Below are 16,840 nucleotides of genomic sequence, written 5' to 3'. Positions count from 1 at the left end.
TAAAAAAATAGATATATATATATATATATATATATTTTTTTTGTTCTTATCTTCTTCTCTTATAATTTCTAAGTTGATAAAATCTTAATTTGATTACAATCCAAATTCTTGATCTAATCCTTTTTTTAATTATAATTTATAAATTGATAAAAAAAAAATATCAATTTGATTACAATCCAAAATCTTCAACTAATCCTTATTTTTATTTAAATTATATTACTGCACATAAATAAAAAATAAAAAATAAAAAACTTTGTACACATAAAAAAACAGCAAATGTCCAAATGCTCCTGTTCAAACCTAAGTGCAATGTGCTACTTAATTTGGTTGGCTTGCATTACTGCATACATTGGCTTGGAGTGCCGGTATTTACTCCTTGGCCTTTCCATTCTTTTGGATTGTTTAATTTCTGTGTAATACTAATATGTTTATTTTCATATATGCGAACATTTGGTAATGTAAAGAGAATTAAGGGTATTTAACTTTGTAATGAGAAAAACAAAAAGATTTATTTTTATCCAAAACACTAACGATAAGTTAATTCAAACTAAAAAAGAAATAAGTAAACGTGAATGATGGCAATTAGAAAATAGGATAGATTTAAAAATTATAAAAAAAAAGTTATAATCAGCTTAGAAGTTTAAAGTTGTCCAAAGAAGAAGAAGTTAAACTCAACCTAACTTTATCCATATAAAATTCTAGTCAACTAATGATGCATGAAAATCTTCATTAAGTTGATGGCCCTTGATCACACCGATGGGTACGTGAAAAATAAGAAAATAAGAACCAAACAGAAGGTACTGGTGAGGTACTGGCCAAAGGCCCTCCGAAGGTTAATTCAGTGTTTGGGAAATCTCTAAGAACTCTATAGAGAGATAGCCAGGGATTTTCTACGTACCGAGGAAAGGAGGAGGCCTATTGCTTATATAGTGATATGGAGGAGACCTAGATCCTAGGAATACAGGGATTTTCCTTATAAGGAGAAGGCGGAGTTAATGCCACCAAGATCCTGGGGATCTTTCCACTCTGGGAAGGTGAAAATCGTGTGGTAGGATCTTTATGCATGGTGCACAAGACATTTCCATATAAGAATATGCGTGTGGACCACGTAAGGCCACGTAGGACCCGTCGGTATACTTCCCCGTTTGTCGGGGTCATCCGTCGTCCTAGTAAGTAGATGTATCCATCAACTTCACATGGATCCATCCGCGTAGCTATCGGCCTCTTGCTGGTCTAGGGTACGAGGGCTCAGACGAATTCTTTTGAGACCGACAATTCCTTTAGGGCTGACGGTTCTCTTGAGGTTGTCGGCTTTACTCTCAGTTTGATACCTTTTCCTTGACGGGCTCTTGTCATTTAAGAATCCTATCTTAATACAAAAATACCTTTATTAGCTGCCCCCTACTCTGTGGCTCGTCGGCTATGCCCGATGGATCTTGGAGTAATAAGGGTTATTAATGGGCATTAACTGCTTTATTGAAAAGTGTGTCATTATTGGGGGTAGGTAACTTTTGCAATGAATGCTGGGTGGCACGTGACATTCATTGATTCGTCTCATTTCTAATTAGAAGCGTCACTTTGTATACTGCGCTTCTTCGCCCTATAAATAGTTCTTCTTCCGTGGTTTTCTCTCTTTGCTTTATTTTCATCTCTTGCTTGCTTGTGATTTCAAGCCATTCCATTGTTGTTCTCATACTTGTCTACATCCGTCAACTTAACCTTTGAACAACCATGGACTTCCTTCTACGTAAGTTTTCTTTACTCAATTTCAATTTTTTTTTTCTAGTTAGTCGTCGCTTTTAGAGACCCGTCATACAAATAGATTCTTAGTATACATCTGTCGCTTGTAGGTGAATAAATATCAGGTGATAGAGAAGCAACAAGTGAACAGTCATCGTCAGTTCGTGAGGGTGCGGGCTACGACAAAATCTATTCGTCAGGTCACGAGCCCATGGAGGATTTGACCTAGCCTCCAGAAAAGGAACTATCTACCCATTCTCTTGCTGAGGAGGAAGACGAGAAGGATGAGGATGAATATGATGAGGAAGAGTACGGTGAGGAGGGGGATGGTCATGGTGAAGGAGACGAGGTTGTAGGCAAGGTAGAAGGCGATGATCATAGGCCCTTCATCCTTCCCTTAATACGGATGGTGAATGACTTCTACCTTACTATGTCTTCGAAGGTTTTCAACACCCTTCGTGCCTGTTACCAAATCCTCGACCACATCCCTATGCATATGTCAAGGAAATTTGAGAAATTTTATTCAGGCAAGACAGCAGACGTCGGCATGTATGATGCTATATTCATAGCCGGGTTGAGGTTGCTGTTGACGGAACTACATCGTCAACTTGCTAATTACTTAGGTCTATCCGTCAACTAGATTTCCCCAAATGCATGAAGGATCTTTATCGGGACTGAGGTGATATGGTGCCAGTAGAGTGGAGGCAACCGTCACCTTACACTTGGAGAATTTTTCTACTACCATAGGTCTTACAAGATATACTCGTTAAAGGGTATCTACAATTTTTTGGTAAGGAAGCTGTCGTTTAGGTTGGTATCTGTGGACGTAAGGGATCTTTTTTGGAGTCGCAACCTAGCTTTTGCAATGGTCTAGGAACCATATATATAGTGTCCCTTTGAGAAAGGACCTTTGATCTTACTACCAAAGTATGAGTTCAAAATTAAGGTACGCTCTTAGGAAGGTGTTAGGTACCCAAGATCGCCCAACTCTATGGTTGGCCTCCCATCATTGTGTCTTACATCTTAACCTTATTAAAAACATGTTTAACACTTGTATTCTAGCTCACACATACACTAGCATACATCTAAGCATACAACATGACATCTTTCATCCCAAAAAAAAAACATATCTATTCGTTAAGAAATAAAGTGCCAAACACAAAAGAAACCTAACATTCATTTAGCACGTAAACAAGGCAGCAACTCGAGTATGGTAGCAAGCATATCATGGCAAACACAAAATCATATAAGGCATACAATTGGACATAAAACAAGCATTCAAACGACATACATCATCAAATGCATGTTCATACCTATGTATGACTTACTTTCACTTACCTTTTAGCAACACAACACCTATGGCATCATAAATGGGCATGTGAATGTATGTTCTTGGCATCAAAGATAGAAACAAGCGTAAACCCTAATCTAAGCATGTTAAAGACAAACAAGCATGCAAAAGAAAAACTTGTGTACGTGCAAACATGTGAAAAGTGTTTAAAAAGAGACAAAACATGTGAAACAAGCAAACCAAACAATATAGGAAATTCGGATTAGGGTTTCTAGGCAAGTACCTGCGTACACAGGATTTAACCTACATATGCATGCTCATGACATGTGTGCGCAGGACTTGTTCAACAACCCTTACCCAGAAACACAAAGTAGAAAACAAAGTACAAACAAGAATCCCTAATTCTAACAGCCTAGCATGCTCAGAACATAAAAAGAACTATAAAAGTGACATAAGTAGACATGTATAAACATAAACTAATCAACAAAAAAAAGATTAAAACACAAAAAGAAAAGCAGAAAATCAAAAGAAAGGGTTGAGCTTGATATCTCAAAAAGGAGTTCCCAAGCTTTGATTTTAACTGTTCCCCTCAGTCAAATATATCACAGTCAATAAACACGTGATTAGTAATCTTAAACTCAAAGAATTGAGGTCAGAAAAGGTCTCAATCAAATAAAATTGAATTAAGGGTGTTTTCTGAAAAACTCCTATTTGATTCACTAGAAAGTGAATCTTACATTTTTCCCATAGGATTTCTGTGTGTCTTGAAAATGTACAATGTAAGGACTTTTATAGTGGAAAAAATGGGGTTTAAAATGGCTCCTAGAAGATGTGGGATTCATTCCAAATCTCAGCCATTATTGTAAAAAATTTGTCTTTTTCATACTTTTGAAACCCTAGCTGTGTACACAGGAATGTGCCTGCATCCTGCGTACGCGTGATACAGGTCGCTGCCCACGTACGTGGGCCGAGGGCCACTTTAGTCATTTTATTTCTAAAAATAGATTTTTGCTCATTTAAAAGGTAATATTTTCCATTTTAACACTCCTTAAGTTAATTTGATATCTGATTGGGCTCTAAATTGGCCTTGGGCCTTAGAGTTTGAGCATCATTGGAGAACAGGCCCGAGTCATAAAGGGTATAAAATGTGGTGTCTACAATGTCAGACATGCATGACTCTAATAGGAATTGGAAAAATAGATACTTCTTCATGCAAGGGATAAACTGGGTGTGTGAACCTGAGGATAGCATGCCCAACGGGTTCGATAACACTTGGGGTGCTTCAAAAAAGTCTGGTGAGTCGTTGGTGTTTGTTTTCTTATTCATCCCGTCAGCCTTGATTATGTGACTAACCTACTGCTTTTAACTTCTTTCAGCCCAAGCCCGTCCGGAGATAACCGAGGAGCAGGAGAGTTTCGTTAATCGTATTTGGGCAATTCCATCCGGGCAGAGGAAGTAGAAGGACCTGGTCACGCTTGACACTCTCCACGCTTCTTGTGGTGGTCCGGAGCCAACAATTGAAGCCCGACGACTAGACACTTACGCCCATCGACGTAAGTTGTTCTCCCTGCCCTTCTGCCTATTGGGTTACTTATTTTAATCTGTCGGTTTACTAACTCCTCTTGTTGATACTTCTTAGAGATGGATGCTGGTAGGCAGAAGGCCTTGGTGAGGAAGTCTGCTACTGCTCGCCTTAAGTAGCAAAGGGAAAGGTCGGCCTTTGCTCCTAAGGTGACGCTCTCTTCTAAAGCTACTCCCAAGAGGAAGGGTGCACCACCTTGTAGCTAGTTAACCCAACTTCTACCAGGATGACAACTTCACCTCCAAATGCAAGGCAAAAGGGTGTTTTGCCTATAGGCGTGCAAGCCGTTGTTTGGTATGCCCATAATACATTTGGTAGTTCGTTCAGCCATATTCCCTTTGCCCCCTCAAGCCTAGTCTTGATCATCTTGACCAAGGATCGATTTGTGACTCAACCTAACCATAGGCTTGTGGGTGGGTGGGTGATGAATAGTAGTTTTTGATTCCCAACTGTTGGCAGAATTCTCTAAATGTGTCGTTGTCGAATTGTTTGCAATTATTCGGAACGAAGACTCTAGGGATACTAAAGCAGCAAATGATGCTTTTCCCTATGAAGTCTCAAACATTCGCCTCCGTAATGGTGGCCAAGGGTTCTGTCTCGACCCACTTAGTGAAGAAGTCGATCCTCACGATGAGAAACTTGAGTTGCTGCATTACCATGGGAAAAGGTTCCATTATGTCAAGCCTTTACTGAGCGAATGGCCAGGGAGCGCTCATTGTGTTCATCTATTCTAACAACTACCGTACGATATTGCTAAAGTGTTGGCATTTATCGCATGCCTTTATGTAGGATTGGGTATCCTTCTACATCGTGGGTCAATAGTACCCTACTAGTATGAGCTTATGAACTAACGATCATGCTCCCAAATGGTTTCTGTATACTCCCTTATGGACTTCCCTCATGATGTAGTCTACTTCATTAGGGACCAGGCATCTTAGGTACGGACAAGAGAAACCCCTTTTATAAAGGACATCCCCAATTAGTACGAAATGTGACGACTACACCTTCAACCTACTGAAGTCTTTGTGCTCTTCCGGGAGTGTCCCGTCCCTAAGGTAAGTGTGAGAGACCACTCCCCTAGCCCGTTTTTGTGGGTGTTGGGTCAAAACCACGTGAATGGATGGAGTTGTGTTATTGCCTCTCAAAATGGAGGTTCGACTGATTATATTTTCCCCTTTAAATTAAGGGTTTTACAATGGAATCGCCACTTATTTAATTATTGGAATACATAAGAAAACTAAAATTGAAAAATTCCTCATTTTATTGATTTGCAAATGAATTTACATTGATCATGAGAAATTACATGGCTTGGTCCTAGATATAATCTAAGATAAAGTACATGACTTTGTTTCCTAGTTACAATCTAGAAATTGAAAATTACATGGATAAGTATTGATCTATCAACTCTTGATCTAAGCTCGGAGGCTATGTTATAAGATGGGAAGGTGTTAGACACCTATCTTGCTTGGTGAAACCGGTCTTCTAGACGATGCTGGCCAACATTCATATCATATCATCCAATATGTCAATCAATTTGTATGTTGAATTTAATGTGTGTGCATGTGATAAACCCTAATTCAATTTATTAAGTATTGCATTTGGATTAAAAAAATAAATTCTAGTGAATGTGTGTGGATGGTGATATCCTAGATTCGAGGATTTAAAAGAATTATGAAATAAACATCTTTTTCATATTTTTTATGTAGATTTAAGATCAAAGCTAGTGTTATGCATAAACATGTGATGAACAACCAAGAACATGTGAAGAACATTTAAGAACATTCAAACATATTCAAGGAATTTAAATAAACACTAGCATGCTCTAATCTTAAATTAACATTATAGCAACATGAAAAATGAGTTAAGGATAGAGATTATACTTGCATGCAAGATCCTCACGGTGGAGGAGGAGGCTTTTGGTGGAAGGTCTAAGGATGGAGTAGAAAAGAATTAGGAGAGGGAGAGTAAGTCTCACTCAATATCTTGAGTCTCAGGAAGACCAAGATATGGCACGACTACTCAACTTCACTAGAGTTCAAGAGAGGAGAAGATAGGGTATTTCTGTATGCTTTGGAATGGAGGAGGGGGGTGGTTTATATAATAATAATGGGGAAATATGAAGTCTATGTGCAACCTTACCATAAAATGTAGTCCTATCCAATCAAATTATGACATGTCATTAATCTCAAATTAGTTATAATTATAACTAATTGAAATCAACTGTTCAGAATCACATATAGTCGGACTCAATTTGTGATAGCGCATCTCGGCCATTAAAACTTGATTTGATGATAACTTTTAATCTAATGGTCCGATTAAGGGTTCTGACCAATCGATTTGTTCATTACAACATCAAGATCATTTTGATGAAATGAAATTAAGGATCTAATGGCTACAATTAAGATGCCTATTTTCAAGGTGAAATTACCATTTTACCCTTCATGTGAGGTTAAATGTGGTTGCAAAATGGGGTGTCAACAATAGAAGACGATGGGTGTTGTCTAGTTGGCTCCTATGGGAATCACCTATACATCTATTTTGGACGAAGGATAGTATTGGACGAAGGATAGTACCTGACTGGTGATGTCCATGTGCTCCGTGAATGCAGCCTTGGCTAGACGGCCAACTTGCTCATTTTCTTCCCTTATAATTTGCACAAATTTGGACAAGAGCTTCTCGCTCACCCTTCCTTTGACCATGCTTAGATATTCCTTCATCCATTCTCCTTTGGCCTCGTAGTCTTCGTTGATATGCCCGACGATAACTTACAAGTCGCTGTGTATGACTACTGACGAGGCCATTGCTGCTTTAGCCAGGTCGAGACCTGAGAGGACCACTTCATACTCGGCATCATTGTTGGTTGTCAAAAACTAGAGATGGATCGCACATTCTAGTAAATCTCCTTCTGGTGATTGCAGGATGACCCTGACTCTTATAGCACATTGGTTGGATGAACCATCTGTCCATATCATCCATGTCGCTGGTCCTTCGTCTTCATCTTCCTTTGCTGTGAATTCAGCAATGAAGTCAGCCAAGGCCTAGGCTTTGATCGCAATTCTTGGTCAGTACAGTATGTCGAACTCGCCGAGCTCTATTGCCCACAAGACCAATTGTCTAGCTGCCTCTAGATTGTTCATTACTCCTTATAATGGCTTGTCTGTCTGGACCACTATAGTGTGTACTTGGAAGTACGGCCTGAGTTTTTGGGCAGCCATGACCAAGGCAAAGGCTAGCTTTTCCATAGGAGGATAACTTCCTTCCACCCCCTAAAGCGCTCGGCTGGTGTAGTAGATGGGTAACTATATGTGATCCTCTTCTCGAATAAGAGTTAAGCTAACGTCCGTTAGGGATACAACCAAGTAGAGGGAAAGCTTTTCACTGAGTTTAGATGGACTAAGTAGTGGTGGGGACGCAAGGTATGCCTTCAGTTCCTCGAAGGCCTTCTAGCATTCATCGGTCCACTCGAAGGCCTTCTTTAGTGTTTTGAAGAATGGTAAGCACTTGTACGTCGCTCTAGAGACGAACTTATTAAGAGTTGCAACCCTACCGTTCAAGCTTTACACCTCCTTAATGTTCTTTGAAGACGATATGGCTGAATTTTGTCGGGGTTGGCCTCCACACCTCGCTGTGACACCATTAAGCCTAAAAACTTTCTTAATGATATCCTAAACTTGCATTTTTTGGGATTGAGTTTCATGTCGTAGAGGCGTAGAGTTTCGAATGTCTCCCGAAGGTCGTCCAGGTGATGATGCTCCTTCATGCTCTTCACAAGCATATCTTCTACATATACCTCGATGTTCTACCCAATTTGCTGGACGAACATTTTATTCACAAGCCTTTGGTATGTTGCCCTTGCATTCTTTAATCCGGACGGCATGACCTTGTAACAAAAGAGCCTTTGGCTCGTGATGAATGAGATTTTCTCATGGTCAACTTCGTCCAACCTGATTTGGTTATACCCGGAGAAAGCATCTATGAAACTCAATAGTTGGTGTCCAGCCGTCGAGTCCACGAGGAGGTCAATAAGAGGGAGTGGGTAACTGTCCTTCGGGCAGGCTTTGTTCAGGGTAGTAAAGTCCATGCACATCCTCCACTTGCCATTCTCTTTTTTTACCATCACCATGTTGGCCAACCATTCAGGATAATACACCTCCATGATGAAGTTTGCTGCTAGTAGTTTGTGGACTTCTTTTACTATGACTTTGTTCCTTTTTTAGGCAAAGACTCTCTTCTTCTATCAAACGGGAGGGAAGGATGGGCACACATTGAGCTTGTTGACCATGACACTTGGATTAATCGTTGGCATGTCCTCATGGCTCCAAGGGAAGATGTCCTGATTATTCTTTAGGAAGATGGTGAGCTCCTTGCAGATTGAAGGATCGGCTTGCCTGCTAACACAGGTGATCCGACTCGGGATGTTGTCGTCCAAGGAGATCTCCTTTAGGCCTTTCGTTGGTTCTACTACAACTTGTCACTCCTCGATGCTTAATGCCTTCAAATGATCGTCCATTTCTAACATGGATATGTTGCATTCACAAGCAGTCATTTAGTCTCCACGTGCTTCTCTTATCTTGTACTCTGTTGAGAACTTCACCAATAAGTGGTATGTAGATGCGGCTGCTCTCTATGCGTTGAGCGTAGGTCACCCGATGATGGCATTGTAGGCGGAGGAGCAATCGACGACTAGGAAACCGAGCTCCTTAGTGAGCTACTAAGGGTATGTTCCAATGGTTACTGGTAGGGTGATAGTCCAAACAAGGAAGACCTTGGTTTAGGAAAGACATAGTTTGTATCGCATACAAAACATACGCAAGGAAAAATTAATAGATCTACTTCATTTGCAATTGATAACATATATTGTGTAAATTTCAAAATTTACGAATAAGAGAGCGTACCTTAGTGCGGTGAAAATCAAAATCAAAGATTAGAAGTACTTAGGAACACTTCTAATCTTCACTTCAATTCCACTTATGCCCAAGAAGTATGATTTCTCAATCAGTTTATACGTATGTGTTCATGGGAGAATAAGAGAGTGGCTTACGCTCACATACACACCATTTTCATACATACAAAATTTTGTATGTTTCTCTTCTTATATATAACTGATTATCTAATTAGGCTAGCCTTTTAGGCCATTTCAATTGGGTTTTAGTATGTGGCTTGGAGTGGGACCAAAACCAATGGGTTTTGGACCTTTCTATCAACTCTTGACAAGCCCAAAATTACCATTAATTATATTTAATACCACTATATAAATATAATTGCACTCTAGGCTTTATTAATAAATTATATCCTAAGACTTTATTATACATTCAACACATTCATAAAAATATTCGTAGTAATACAAAATCATGAATGTTGACTGCCACTTTGGAGATTACTGCATCTTAATTCTTGAGTACCCGGTTTAAACTTTTAAGTTATTCATCACATATTTATGAAATCCAATTTCATAAATATATACTTTAGTAACTTCTTATTAAAGTGGTTAGGTCTAATACTCTGAATAACCAAACTCATTAAATTCATCTCAAGAGAATATTTTATATTTCTTTTAAGAGATTATGAATTCCATCTTGAGAGTATATTTTCCTTCAACATTAAATTTGGCTGCCGAACATACTGAGTTTTGATCGTGACTTTAGATCTCACTCTTGATATATTAAAACAACCTACACTTCATGATTAGGCTCATTATTCTCTAAGGATTGAGAGATCGTGTAAATAGAAGTTGTGAGATTTATTATTCATTTGAAAGTCGTTAGTAAAATAATAAACCTCATAGCGGTCTAGTTCAATATGTCTTAACTCTTAAAACATATCAACATATCAACTAGAAGTTTCCACTTCCATGATCAAGACAAATCATCTTAGTTGATATGATATAGTCTTCGCAGATAAAATGCCTAATTTCATCACCAACTACGAACTAAAATTCTAAGTTTACAAAGAACTTGTGATTTATATCTTCTGTAATTAAATCACATAAATCACTTACTATGCATCTCATAGACTATATGATAATGTCCAAATATTCATGTTACTATTATTTTAGATAATAATAAACCAACTTTATTAATCACAATATAAAATTATATATAATATCATACATGGCATCATAAAATAGGATTTAAAGGGCACATATCATAACAATTTCCCACTTGCCCTAAAGACTTTGTGCACTAATCTAACTCCTATTCCCTCCAAATGTGACTCAAAAATCCTTTGGGGCAAGGTTTTGGTAAAGGGATCTGTTAGATTATTTGCATTATCAATCTTTGCTACTATTACATCTTCTCGAGCAACAATGTCTCGAATGATGGGGTACTTTCTTTCAATATACTTTCCTTTCTTGTGATTTCTTGGATCCTTAGATTGTGCAACCGCTCCACTATTGTCACAGAACAATGTGATTGGAACTTGCTCCATTCTCACAACACCAAGATCAAAAAGGAATTTCTTGAGCCAAACAGCTTCATTTGATGCTTCACAAGCAACAACATATCCAGCTTCCATGGTGAAGTCGGTAATACAAGATTGCTTAACACTACTCCAACTTATGGCTACACCTCCCAAGGTAAACATACAACCTGAAGTAGATTTTCTGAAATCTGAATCTGTATAACCAATGGGAATCAAATCCTTACTATGGTAAACAAGCATATAATCTCTCGTTCTCCTTCGATACTTGAGAATATGCTTTATAGCTTGCCAACGTTCAAATCTTGGATTTGATTGATATTAGCTGACCATGCCAACTGAATAACAGATATCTGGTCTAGTACAAAGCATGTCATACATAAGACTTTCTACTGCAGAAGCATAAGGAACTTGTCTCATTGTCTTTTTCTCTTCAAGAGTCTTAGGCCTTTGGTCATCAGACAAAGGAACTCCATGTAATCCTTTTTTGGAGTTTTGCATGCTAAACCTTGCTAGAATCTTATTTATATATCCAACTTGTGAAAAGTCTAACATTATATTCTTTCGATCTCGCCAAAGCTTGTTCCCTAGAATATAGCTAGCTTCGCCTAAGTCCTTTATATCAAATTGGCTTGACAACCAAATTATTACTAATGACATTACCCCTACATCATTTTCAATGAGTAGAATATCATCAACATAAAGCACTAGAAACATTATTACTTTATCTCGATGATTTTTGAACACATATGGTTCATCTAGATTTTATTCGAAACCAAATGACTTGATTGGTTGATCAAATCTGATATTCCATGATCGAGATGCTTACCTAAGTCCATAAATGAATTTTTTTAATTTGCATACCATATGCTCTTGGTTCTTTGCTACGAAACCTTCCGGTTGCATCATATAGATTTCTTCTTCAAGATTGCCATTAAGAAATGTAGTCTTGACATCCATTTGTCAAATCTCATAATCATAATGAGTAGCAATGGATAAGAGAATTCTGATAGATTTAAACATTACTACTAGTGAAAAGGTTTCTTCATAATCAATGCCTTCTTTTTGTGTATACCCTTTCGCCACTAGCCTTGCTTTAAAGGTTTCAACCTTTTCATCTATCTCTCTCTTCCTCTTGTAAATCCATTTGCAACCAACATGTTTAATGCCATTAGGCGCCTTTACAAGTTCCCAAATTTGATTGGAATACATAGAATCTAATTAAGATTTCATAGCTTTAATCCAATGAGGTGCATCTATATCTTTCATTGCCTCTTCATAAGTGTAAGGATCAGATTTAGCCTCTTTTGAGATAGATTCATAAATTTCTCCTAGACCTATAAATCTTACAGGTGGCCGAACAATTCTCCCACTACGATGAGGCACTTGTGTATTAGTCATCTCATGAGTAGAATCTTGTGGTGTATCTAATATAGCCACATCATTCTTAGTTTTATCCAGTGGTTGTTCAATTACAGGTTCATCTATTTCAACCAAGACAACTTTACTTCTAGGATTAAAATTATTCACATAATCATCTTCCAAAAATTTGGCATTGGTGCTAACAAACACATTGTTATCTTTATGATTATAGAATAAGTAACCCTTAGTTTCCTTTGAATACCCTAAAAACATGCATACTTCTGTTATTGCTTTCAACTTATCAGACTTCCCTTTCAACTTATCAAACTTCCCTTTCAACACATGTACTTGACATCCCCAAATGTGGAGGCATTTCATACTATACTTACACCCACTCCATAATTCCTTAGGTGTGTTGGGAACTGATTTTGATGGAACTAAATTTAAAATATGCACTGCAGTTTTTAGTGCATATCCCCAAAAGGAAATTGGTAAAGTTGAATAACTCATCATGGACCTAACCATTTCTAAAAGAGTCTTATTCCTTCTTTCTGCTACACCATTTTGTTGAGGAATTCCAGGTGCAGTCAATGGGATACAAACCCATTTTGAGTTAAGTAATCCTTGAAATCCCCAAGAAGGTATTAGTCACCTCGATCAGATCGAATGACCTTTATGCGTTTACCCAAATGATTCTCAATTTCAGCATTAAACTCTTTGAACTTTTCAAAGGTTTCAAACTTTTGTTTCATTAGGTACACATAACCATATCTTGAGTAATCATCCATAAAAGTGATGAAGTACTCATAACCTCCTTTTGCTTGGGTTGATATAGGACCACATACATCCGTATGAACTAATTCAAACAACTCTTGGGCTCTTTTACCTTTTGCATTAAAAGGACTTTTGACCATTTTGCCATCCAAACAAGATTCACAAAATGGAAATTTGTCAAAATCCAATGGCTCTAAGAGTCTATCTTTGATCAGTCTTTGAATTCTGTTTGAATTAATATGACCCAAACGCAAGTGCCAAAGATATGCATCATTAGTAGAATGAAACTTTCTCTTTAATGATTTTACATGAGAATTATTATCTAATTCAAAATTGTATAATTCATGCTTATCAAGAGTTAAAATATAAAGACCATCAATAATATTGCCATAACAGATAAACACTTTATCTTTCTTTATTACAACATTATTTTTCAAGATAACATAATATCTATGTCTATCTAAATAAGTTGCAGAAATTAAATTCCTATGAACATTAGATACATACAAACTGTCTTTCAATATTAAAACTCTAGAACCAAAACACAAATTAAACACTACAACAACTATAACTGAAATTCTGCTCCCATCAGCCAAAGTAAGAAACATTTCTCCTTCATTTAGCTTTCTGGTCTCCTAGAACCCCTGCGAAAAATTGCAGATATGATTAGTACAACCTGAATCCACACTTTAGGAATCCGTGGGATTTTGTACTAAACATGTTTTAAGAAGGAATGAACTTTTCATACCCTTTTTCTTGGCAGCTCTAAATTTTGGACAATTCCTCTTCCAATGATCTTTCTCCCCACAATGGAAACACTTTCCTTTGGCGTAGTCTTTTTTTCTTTCCCTTGTTGGCAACTCTTAAGGCAATTTGTTTACCATCTTGCTTGGTAAAATCCTTCTTCTTCTTTTTTTTACTTTTGCCTTTCGACTTAGGTTGAGAAAAAGAAGCTTTAACCATATTAGCATCAACACTGGATGTACCAAGAATGCCTTCCGCCACCACAAATTCATTCATTAATTCAGACAATGTATAAATCTTTTTGTTCCTGTTATAATTAAGTCTGAATTCCTTAAATGATTCTAGTAGTGATTGGAGTATCATATCCACTTGGGATTCTCCATCAATATCGGCAACTAAAACCTCCAATGTATTCAAATGAGAGATCATCCTAAGACAATGCTCCCTCATTGAAGTACCTTCAGGTATTTTGGTACTATAAATCTGTCTCATAGTTTCTTGCCTAGCAGAACGCCCTTGCTCACCAAACATCTCCTTTAGATTTAGCACTATGTCTAAAGTTAGTTTTACATCCTGCATTTGATGCTATAGAACATTTGAGATAGGTACTAGGATATAGCACTTGATCATCTTATTAGATTTCTGCCAACAATCATATCGCTGTTTTTCCTTAGGAAGAGCATCTAATGATGGGAAGTTAGGACAAGGTTCATAAAGCATGAATTTGTGCTCTTCGACAGTGAGAACAATGTCCAAGTTTGTTTTCCAGTCAACATAGTTGGATCTAGTCAGTTTGTTTTGATTAAGAATAGCAATAAGTGGGATAAAAGATGCCATGATTTAATTCTAAAAATAACAAACATGAATATAATAAGTAAACCGGACATTATCAATTTAGCATATAAACATATAGCATGGAACCTTAATAAAACCATAATATAAAATATGCAACGACAACCCAATCCATGTCTATAATTCATTGGTAGCAAGTATATTATAAACATCGTGATTGATTGAGAACTATTTTCATTATTAGTGCTATCATGATAACTCTTATCAAACACTAATAATATGTCGTATTAACTTTAGCCTCTAAGTAAATAATGACATAGCTCATTTGAGAGGTTAACATTACACCTAGTCTAATGTACACCATTATCTAGAATCATGTATAGCCACATTTCATCTCCCTCATAGCGTTTAAACTTGTAGTACCATGAAACAAAACACCCTCCTTTGGGATCACGAGGTATATACGCCAAGACAAGGTGCTTGTTTACGCTACTTTAAATGGGTAAGTTTAATCTTGTAGTACTATGAAGTAAACACTCTCCTTTGGGATCACAAGGCATATACGCCAAGATGAGGTGCTTACCCACACTACTATGAACCGATAATAGAGGCCATAAGATCCAACCCTTGTATCTCTCTCCCACTAGATATTTTAAAAAGAAAGGTTTTTAATTAGAAATCATGTGTAATCTCATCACACATAGCCTTGCACTTTTAAAGTGTGAAAACACTTAGAAAAATTCAAAATTCACAGCATTCAATCGATCGAACCTTTTTCTCGATCAGTCGAAAAAGTGAAGAAATTCGTACCAAACCATCTGCCTAACTCGATTGATACTCGATCGCTACTCGATAGAGCGATCGAAAAAGAACATTCGATCGATCGGAAGCAATTTTCGATCAATCGAAAATATAAAGAAAATCATCACATAGGTTCTATCCAATTCGATCGACTCTCGATTGCTGGTCGATCGATCGAAAAGGAACATTCGATAGATTGAAACATGTGATGAAATTTTCTAGGAGGTTTCCGTCTCACTCGATCGATCGAAGATGATTCTCGACCGATCGAAACTTGTGAAACTGAATTTTTGCCATAATTTTTTTGAAGCAGTTTTCAATGGTTTTCATGAATGAACTTCTTGGTGTGAACATAAACGATTGAGATTGTGATCAAAAATTGAATTCCATTGATGTTATAGCCTTAAAGTTCAATCTAATATACTTAATATCAAACTTAAACAACATCATAACATCAATATCAGTTTTTATCAAACAATAATTTTAATAACCATGCAGAAATTTGATTGTAGAATCTTCTAACATCATGAAATTACTATCTTTGATTCCAAAACTCACAAAACATGTTATACAAATTCGAAGTTGTAGACCGTTCTGATACCAATTGTAGGAAAAACATATTTTGTATCGCATACAAAACATACACAGCGAAAAATTAACGAATCTACTTCATTCGCAATTGATAACATGCACTGTGTAAATTTCAGAATTTCAGAATAAGAGAGCGTACCTTGGTGTGATGAAATTCAAAACCAAAGATTAGAAGTACTTGGGAACACTTTTAATCTTCACTCCAATTCCACTTATGCCCCAAAAGTGTGGTCTCTCAATCAGTTTATACGTATGTGTTCAACGGAGAATAAGAGAGTGGCTTACACTCACATATGTAGACGACTAAATTTCTTAGTTCGAAATAAATCAAACAAGTAAAATAGTTTCACAAATACGAATTTGTATTGATAAATGTGTGGTACAATTCTCTGTAATTACAAAAGAGTGATCCTCTGATTCGATCTCCTTGAAAGATTTATTGATTGGAATTGTGGTAATGTGATTTTGATTTGAACATAAGATATTCTTCAATTTGGCTGAGGAATGGATCGAAGATCTTTGAAACGGAATTACAATGAATCTCTGGCTATGAGCTTGTTAGAAATTCCTTGTTCTTCATGTGTTCTTCGTGTGTTCTTTGTATTTGAAGGTTTGTGGTGGAAGTTCTTCGGTGCTTTAGAGGCTTGATTCCGTAGAGCTTCGTTGATTTATGGTTTGTTGAGGTTTCTGGAGGCTTTTGAGCTTAATTCCAGTGAACTTTGAGATTTGGACGAGCAGTTTGG

The sequence above is a fragment of the Castanea sativa genome, chromosome 2, assembly GCF_040712315.1.
Source record: "Castanea sativa cultivar Marrone di Chiusa Pesio chromosome 2, ASM4071231v1".
NCBI classification, from domain to species: Eukaryota; Viridiplantae; Streptophyta; class Magnoliopsida; order Fagales; family Fagaceae; genus Castanea; species Castanea sativa.
Note: the sequence above shows the minus strand (reverse complement) of the source record.